The sequence below is a fragment of the Corylus avellana genome, chromosome ca2, assembly GCF_901000735.1.
Source record: "Corylus avellana chromosome ca2, CavTom2PMs-1.0".
Classification (NCBI taxonomy): domain Eukaryota; kingdom Viridiplantae; phylum Streptophyta; class Magnoliopsida; order Fagales; family Betulaceae; genus Corylus; species Corylus avellana.
The window spans coordinates 20,256,950-20,266,442 of record NC_081542.1 but is presented as its reverse complement, the minus strand read 5'-3'; positions in this window follow the sequence as shown (position 1 = coordinate 20,266,442).

The following is a 9,493-nucleotide window of genomic DNA, read 5'->3' as shown; positions in this document are numbered from 1 at the left end:
TGAAATTAATATTGCTTTATTTAAGGGACTAGTTTCTACTTTTATAGTTTTTTGCTTTATTATTTTTGTGGCATATTTTAGAATTTCTTTTTGCTTTGGGTTTGTGCGTTGTGCGGGATTTGCGTAATGTGGTAGGCTGTTCACATGCCGCAAATTTCATGTCAGTGGTGTTACTCTTCATACCCTCTCCTAATAATTCTTTTTTGTTAAGTGTTTAAGGTAAAATTTTCCATGCAATTGTAATTGAATTTTGTGGCAAGAAACTGACTTGCGATTCTTAGTTAAATGTTAAGCAACTCTAAATCCAGTCATACTTTCTTTATGTCATGTAGTATGCCACCTTAATGAGACTCAAATTACAATTAGTAATGGCAACTTCTTTGTTTTCTTGTTTTATTTTGTGTTAGTATTATGCAATTTTGTAAGACTGGAATTGACACAATTCAAAGATTTGGTCATTCATGCAATTTTGCGTAATCAGTTCTTGGATTAAAATTTAGTTTTTGAGGCCTTATAGGTTAGGGATAAAGTTTAGATGAACATAACTTTGCTAAAATTATTCTTTTACTTCAAGGTTTAGTTAAAATTTTCACATATTTGCTTTTTCACAAGTTTCCTCATTTTCTGGCATAAATTCATCAGTAATGATAAATAATAGTGGAGGATTTGCGTAATGTGGCAGGCAAGTCACATGCTGCAAATTTCATGTTAGTGGTTTACTCTCCATAGCCTCTCTTAATAATTCTTTTTAGAAAAGTAGTAGTGAGGACCAGCATCCTACTCATCTACAAAATGTGCCTTTTGTCTTGTCATGTTGTTTGTTCAAGTGAACTTGAACGATTTTGGTCAACCTCAGAGTTTCAAACCGGATAAGAAATCAAAAGGTGAACTTTAACAACAACAATCTGAAGCACCACTAGCTGACTTGCATATTTGCTTTTTTGAATAATTCTACTCAGCAAAGACTCCATAGCCTCTCTTAATAATTCATTTTAGAAAAGTGTTAAGGTCAAGTTGTCTAAGCTATTATAATTGAATTTTATGGCAAGTAAATGACTTATGATTCTTAGTTAAATGTTTAGCAACTCTAAATCCTTCAGCCATAGCTTCTATCTGTCATGTAGTAACCCACCTTAATTGGTAAGATTCAGATTCCAATTGGTAATGGCTACTTCTCTGTTTTCTTGTTTTATTTGTGCAAGTATTATGCTAAGGCATTTCTTAATCATTGTCATGCTCTTTTGTAAGATTGGAACTGACCCGATTCAAATATTTGGTCATTCATGCAATTTTGCTTAATGAGCTCTTTGATGTATGTTGGGTTTTGAATTGTCAAATTCAGTGACAAAATACATTCATCTGCAATCCCGTCAGCAGTGCATACACGAGGTGTTGTGTCAAGAGAAGACCTATAAGATGTGGTTAAGCTTAACCAATCATAATAAAAGACCTATATAATATGGTTAAGTTTAATCAAATCGGAATTCTTTAATTAGAGTTAAAATAGGATTTGATTAAATTTTGTATCCTGCACATGTATCAGTATTCGGACCATAACTTTCGGCTCAAGAATCGGATTGAGGTGAAACCAGCGGCATTGGAAAGCTAACACAAAATTCTACAAATCTTTGTGAAATAAGATTTTCAAAATTCGAAAGTTAGCTATGCTAAAATCGTCTCACAAGATAAGGAAGAAAATTTGGATGAATCCTATTCCAACTAGAACTAGTTTTTCTTCCCATTTCAACTAGTACTAGGTTTTCTTGTAGTCTATATATAGAGAGCTGTTATGCACGAAATTGTAAGGAATTCCACATAAGAATTCCATGTGCTAAGAGAGCGTTTAAGATATTGAGCGTTAGGGTTAGTCTCTCTTAGAATTAAAGGTTGTGTCTTCACCACAGATCATATACAACCGAAGTCTACCGGAGTTCCGGTAAAGGAGATCAAGTAGAAGGATTGTGCCAGATGTTCTGGAAAGGGCTACTGCGGTAGAAGTCAAGTGGGTCGCTTGTCTTATATAGGAAGTGTCAATTGCAAATGTTTTGTAAGTGTGAACTTCTTGTAATCCTTATTCTTTTATAGTTGATTGATTTCCTGGGTTTGGCTGCCCCGGAGAGGTTTTACATTTTAGAGAGTTCTCTAAATGGTTTCCTCTTCGTAACCAAAATATTTGTGTCTCTGTGATCTATTGTTCTACATATTTTGGTTGTATGATTGTTTAATTTTTAATTCCACGTATTATTTGCATACACCTATTCAACTCCCTTATTGGTGTCGTTTGGAGTCGTATTTAGAATTTTCAATTGGTATCAGAGCGGGTTCACTTTGTTTGGATTAAATTCCTGAGTGAGATCCTTGACTCCTTTGCTATGAATACTCCTCAATCCCTTAGCATGGATTCTGATGAGGAGATTGACCTTCAGATGGCATATAACAAGCTCTTTAAGAAATTTGTTAAATTAACTCATCATCATCAAATTTCCCTTAAAAAGCTTAATGATGTTGAGCATGAGAAAGAGTCTTTGGTTATTAATTTGTCTAAATCACATGCCTTAATTGACTCTTTGAAATCTGAAAATACTATGCTTATTGATAAATTGGGTGCCTCTACTTTACATGCTTCTAATTCTGAAAGAAAAACTTTGTTTGTTAAGCATGTGAAAGTTGAAGAAGTCAAAGCCAATATAGCTTGCTTGGATAAGGGCAAAACTTCTTGTATGAATACTTGTGTGAAGCCCGAATTCAAGGCTCTTTCAAGGAAACAAACTCATGCAAAGTTTGTTCCTACATGCCACCATTGTGGGATCATTGGTCATATTAGACCAAATTGTTCTTAGTTGAAATCCCAAAGACCTTGGAATAAAAAGGCCGCTCCTAAGAAAGAAAAAGGTGGTGTAGAGTCATGTTTGTCTAGATCTAAGTATATGTACATCCCTCCTCATATGAGACAAGCTTCTCCGAAATTTGTCCCTACCTGCCATCATTGTAGAAAAGTTGGTCATATTCGACCTAACTCTTTTAAGTTAAGACCTCGTGAGCATAAGAGTGAGAATTCATATTCTAGGAAAGGTTTTGAGGGGCTATGCATAATGATGAAGGGAGTGTTATCTAGGTTAGATGAGTTTGACAAGAGTCACAAATCTGTACCTAGGGTTAAGAAGGTTTGGGTTAGGAAGGTCGATACCATTCACCCTTTGAGGGGGAGTGGTAGTGAACTCACCTAAAGTAAGGTGGTCCATAACATGCTTAGGATTGGTTGTCTTGCATATTTCTTCATATCCTAGAGCATGTAGCATTCATTGCATTGCATTGCATTTATTATTATTTTTTTTGTTTTTGTTTGTTTTTTTTAATTTTCAGTTTTGCATATATATGCATTGCATTAATTTTGTGCATTTTATTTTAAAAAAAAAAAAAATTCAAAAATTCAAAAAGACAAAAATATAGTTTTTAGGTTGTCTCCTTATTTTTGTCATATGCACCTTGATAGTCCATAAATTTCTCATGTATACTTCATGGATCCAATTCCTTATATCTCAAAATGTGCTTACTATACATGGGATGAATATTTATTAATGGACTGATTTTTTTTTTGGCCTAAGCTTATGCTTCTATGGTACATTTTACCTATGCTTGAACTCTTATGCACATTTAAGCTTAAATTGAGTATGAATTTGGCCTTAAGGGTGAGTTATGTTAGGCAACCATATGAAGAAGATTGACTAGTTGTGTCTATCAAATTGACCAAATGCTAGTTGAACCTAGGACCTAAAAATTCCAGCATTCCTCTAATTTGGTTTAAGCACTAAATGATTAAAGACACATTCTCAAAGAGAAAAATAGTGAAACAAGAAAACAAATGAACATATTCCAAAAGGAATCTATTTCACTATATCTTATTTGTGCTCAACTTGTCCCTATAGAAATAGTCGTGACCATATTCATTGTGGAAAGAGACGGTCACTACCGGACAATGTTTGAGTATGTGCTATTACTACATGGGAAGTGTATTGGATGAGGGTGACACGGCCCTAGCAAGGTTTGACTTTTGTTTAGATATACATGTCAATCTTTCCATGAGGTAATTTACGTTTTTGCTTGCTGGCCTATCCCCTCACCTTGTAAGTTCTTAAACTTACTTGATGGTTAGCTTTCACACACAACACACAAGCATGGTCGAGTGGAACATGTTGCTTTGCTTGTGTTGAAGAAACTTTTGTTTCATATTTTTTTATTCTCATGTATATTTTGGACATTTTGAGATATTACCGGATAATCATTGCTTAATACATGAGTCTTTTATGTTTTATCATGTGAGTGTATTTGACATAACGAGTCTTATATTGAGGGGGAGAAAAAAAAAAAAAAATTCTGACTTTTTTTTATGTCATTCACTGAAGGGGAGAATTTTTTTATCAGCTCTTGCATTTCACTCATTATGCATTCATAGTTTTGATCATGTTTATGTTTCTCTGACTTTCCTTGGGCTTATTGGTGTTTTACTGCCCTTTGTCCATTCATGACAAAAAGGGGGAGAGAAAGTTTTAGAGAGTGCAGACTGGGAATAGATAGAACACCATAGATGATTTTGATTTTGATATACTTGTTGCATCTATGAATGATATTTGTTTTTGTGTTTTAACAGATTTGGTGAGCTATTCATGATTATATTCTATTCAAATCTGTTATATTATTGGTACATTGGGTATTTCTATTCCACATACGTTTAATATGTTTTGTGAGTATTTCAGGAAACAGGAGTTATCTATTCAGATGTAACTTGTAAATTTTGTCACAGAATTGTCAAAGGGGGAGTTTGTTGGGTTTTGAATTGCCAAATTCATTGACAAAATACATTCATCTGCAATCCCGTCAGCAATGCATACACGAGGTGTTGTGTCAAGAGAAGACCTAGAAGATCGATATGATATGGTTAAATTTAATCAAATCGGAATTCTTTAATTAGAGTTAAAATAGGATTTGTTTAAATTTCGTATCCTGCACATGTATTAGTATTCGGACCATAACTTTTGGCTCGAGAATCGGATTGAACTGAAACCAGCGGCATTGGAAAGCTAACACAAAATTATACAAATCTTTGTGAAATAAGATTTTCAAAATTCGAAAGTTAGCTATGCCAAAATCGCCTCGCAAGATAAGGAAGAAAATTTGGATGAATCCTATTCCAACTAGAACTAGTTTTTCTTTCCATTTCAACTAGTACTAGGTTTTCTTGTAGTCTATATATAGAGAGCTGTTATGCACGAAATTGTAAGGGATTCCACATAAGAATTCCATGTGCTAAGAGAGCGTTTAAGATATTGAGCGTTAGGGTTAGTCTCTCTTAGAGTTAAAGGTTGTGTCTTCACCACAGATCATATACAACCGAAGTCTACCGGAGTTCCGGTAAAGGAGATCAAGTAGAAGGATTGTGCCAGATGTTCTGGAAAGGGCTACTGCGGTAGAAGTCAAGTGGGTCGCTTGTCTTATATAGGAAGTGTCAATTGCAAAGGTTTTGTAAGTGTGAACTTCTTGTAATCCTTATTCTTTTATAGTTGATTGATTTCCTGGGTTTGGCTGCCTCGGAGAGGTTTTACATTTTAGAGAGTTCTCTAAATGGTTTCCTCTTCGTAACCAAATTTCTGTGTTCTTGATTGCATATTTCATATCAGTATTTGGTTGATCTTTTAACTGCTAAGTTAGATCTATTTTCTGGATATTTTTTCTGTAAAAATCCTAGACGTGTGAGTAGGTGTTAATTGGAGTCGTAATTTAGAATTTTCAATTAAAGTTTTAGAGAGTGCAGACTGGGAATAGATAGAACACCATAGATGATTTTGATTTTGATATACTTGTTGCATCTATGAATGATATTTGTTTTTGTGTTTTAACAGATTTGGTGAGCTATTCATGATTATATTCTATTCAAATCTGTTATATTATTGGTACATTGGGTATTTCTATTCCACATACGTTTAATATGTTTTGTGAGTGTTTCAGGAAACAGGAGTTATCTATTCAGATGTAACTTGTAAATTTTGTCACAGAATTGTCAAAGGGGGAATTTGTTGGGTTTTGAATTGCCAAATTCATTGACAAAATACATTCATCTGCAATCCCGTCAGCAATGCATACACGAGGTGTTGTGTCAAGAGAAGACCTAGAAGATCGATATGATATGGTTAAATTTAATCAAATCGGAATTCTTTAATTAGAGTTAAAATAGGATTTATTTAAATTTCATATCCTGCACATGTATTAGTATTCGGACCATAACTTTTGGCTCAAGAATCGGATTGAACTGAAACCAGTGGCATTGGAAAGCTAACACAAAATTATACAAATCTTTCTGAAATAAGATTTTCAAAATTCGAAAGCTAGCTATGCCAAAATCGCCTCACAAGATAAGGAAGAAAATTTGGATGAATCCTATTCCAACTAGAACTAGGTTTTCTTGTAATCTATATATAGAGAGCTGTTATGCACGAAATTGTAAGGAATTCCACATAAGAATTCCATGTGCTAAGAGAGCGTTTAAGATATTGAGTGTTAGGGTTAGTCTCTCTTAGAGTTAAAGGTTGTGTTTTCGTCACAAATCATATACAACCGAAGTCTACCGGAGTTCCGGTAAAGGAGATCAAGTAGAAGGATTGTGCCAGATGTTCTGGAAAGGGCTACTGCGGTAGAAGTCAAGTGGGTCGCTTGTCTTATGCAAGGAAGTGTCAATTGCAAAGGTTTTGTAAGTGTGAACTTCTTGTAATCCTTATTCTTTTATAGTTGATTGATTTCCTAAGTTTGGCTGCTCCGGAGAGGTTTTACATTTTAGAGAGTTCTCTAAATGGTTTCCTCTTCGTAACCAAATTTCTGTGTTCTTGATTGCATATTTCATATCAGTATTTGGTTGATTTTTTAACTGCTAAGTTAGATCTGTTTTCTGGATATTTTCTGTAAAACTCCTAGACGTGTGAGTAGGTGATAATTGGAGTCGTTTTAGAATTTTCAAATATCATTGGTGTTGATCATGTGGTGTGATAAATATTGTGTTTCATTATTAATGTGATGATTATTTATTTATTTATTATCATATTATATTGATGCTTGATTAATATTGATTGTTTCATCATATGATACATGTATAATTAGTGCATCAATTAGTGTTTGATTTCCACATACAATATTGATTTATTCGAATCAATATATGTTTGAATTTTGTTGAACTGTGATTTAAATACTAATTAAATTAGTAGGTTAATTCAACAAGACCTATTCATTCCCCTAAGTCTAGCATCTATATATAGAGCATTCTTAGAGATTTTTCAGTGTTGTTCTTTTTTCTAAAACCAGTTTTCAAGTGAAAGAATATTAGCCATTATAGGGTGTTAAGTGATGGAACCCATGTGAACAAGAAATTGATTCCTTGTTGGGTTGTGAATTCTAGTTTCATATGAATTTTAGCTAAGTTTAAATTGAGCTCATCTCAATAAATTCATAATTTTATTGTATCCAATAACTAATTTTAAGGACTTTGATAAAGAGTAGGCCAAATGTACCATTTAGAATCATTTTATTTTTCATATATAGTGAAATAGAAATATCATTCTTGCAGCCTCATAAATGTAGACAATCTCCCAAAACAGATTCGATTCTCTACGATTTAATTATTCATATTTTGTGTCCCTCTATTTTCTTCTATATGTACTGATATTAAAAGAGAAGTATAGTACGAATCAGTTGACGAAATGAAAGTTATTACTAATTGGGTAGCTTGACTTTAATCAACCTACTGTGGATTTATAGAGAAAAGTACAATGCAAAATAAAATAAATAAATAATAATAATGGTAGTTCTAATCAATGAAGAACAATTTAAAGTCTTGATGGTGATGATTTAGAAGAACATCAATTCATAATCTTTTCTTGCTCCATTCTTTCTACAGTCTGTCTTGTTTTTGTTTGACTTAGACTTCAAATTTTGATCACCTGCCCATCAACATCTTTTGCTAAAAAAGTCTATGTATATGTGGCCGAAAAAGGAACCTAGACCAATATATTGAGCGGATAATATCAGCCCAGAGTTGAAAATGTAGCCCAACAAATAAAGTGATTGGGACACCAGCCGAAGCAATTATAACAATTGGAACCCATGCCACCTCGCTGTAATAAATCAAAAAGCAAGTTGCACTAAAAGCCACAACCATACTTGCCATAGAGATGAAGAGTGTTGTAAGTCCAAAAAACAACCTTGCAGGCAATGACATAAGGAAATCTCAAACTGCATAACGTGAAGTGAGAATTGACAAAAATATTAGTATTGAAGTTGAAGAAGAAAGTAGTGCCACTGCGTTTGATATGAAGAACACCATAAACCAATTACTTTTTAAAAAAATTGGTGTTCCTATTTCTTGATTGTTGCCACTTGGTACAGTAAAAGCTGCAGCAAAAACTACTGTGGCAATCAGTGTCGCCACAAGCATGCAATAGTTTGCCGTGTCTTTCATCCACTTTTCACCTTGTTTTTTTAATTCTTTATGTTCCTCCGTGAGAACTTCCCAAGGTGTATCGGTAGCTTTACCAACTTGATCTTTATGGCCATGTTGATCATTTTCATCTATATTCGACATACATATGCAGATACACGTATACACATGTTTACCATTTTGATCTATATTCTTCATCTTCCTGTATAAAGGCGGTACAATCTTTTCTATCTTCTACAATGATCGAGCTATAAATAATTGAGAAGTGAGAGTGCAACCAAAAGAAAAATAAATTTTGATCATATAATTACCACCCACCTTAAACTACAATAACTCTCGTCGCATTTGAAAAGCTGCTCCTAATATGATATTTAATCGATCTGAAGGAGCCAATTGTCCAGCTAAATGTAGCATGTTGTTCTTATTTGCGTCAGTATATTGTGCAATGATACCCTTGATAGAGCCTATCTCATATATTAGATTGAACACGCTCTGTTGCCGATGTTTAACAGCAATATGAATTATACTTTGGTTGTTTTTGTCTACTCTCCATATGAGATCAGGATAAGAGTGTATTAGAATAATTAGATATTCAACATTCCCTAATTCTGCGGCTTTAAAAATAAAAGCCGAATGCTCCTTAACTAGATCTTTGAACTTCTTTGTTGGCAATAGTAGAACCTCTTTCCAGAGGAGATAAACTAATTCATGAGTTAATGTCTGCATCAAAGCTTTGTTACACATCCCTTTGAATCCTGTGATTATGAAAAAAGAAAGAAAGAAAAAATATATTTAAATATCATTTGATAAGAAAGAAATATCAATTTTACAATCTTTATGAACTGCACTAATTATATATCTTAGTAAGATTCATAAAAAAAAAAAAATGATATTTTAAGTGGGGAAAATTATGTCACCATCCGTTTGTGCTTTCCTGCTTTCACATTGAGACTTTCAGTTTTAAATTTTTTAAATTTGAGACATGTACTACAAGCATTTTTAAATCAAGAACTC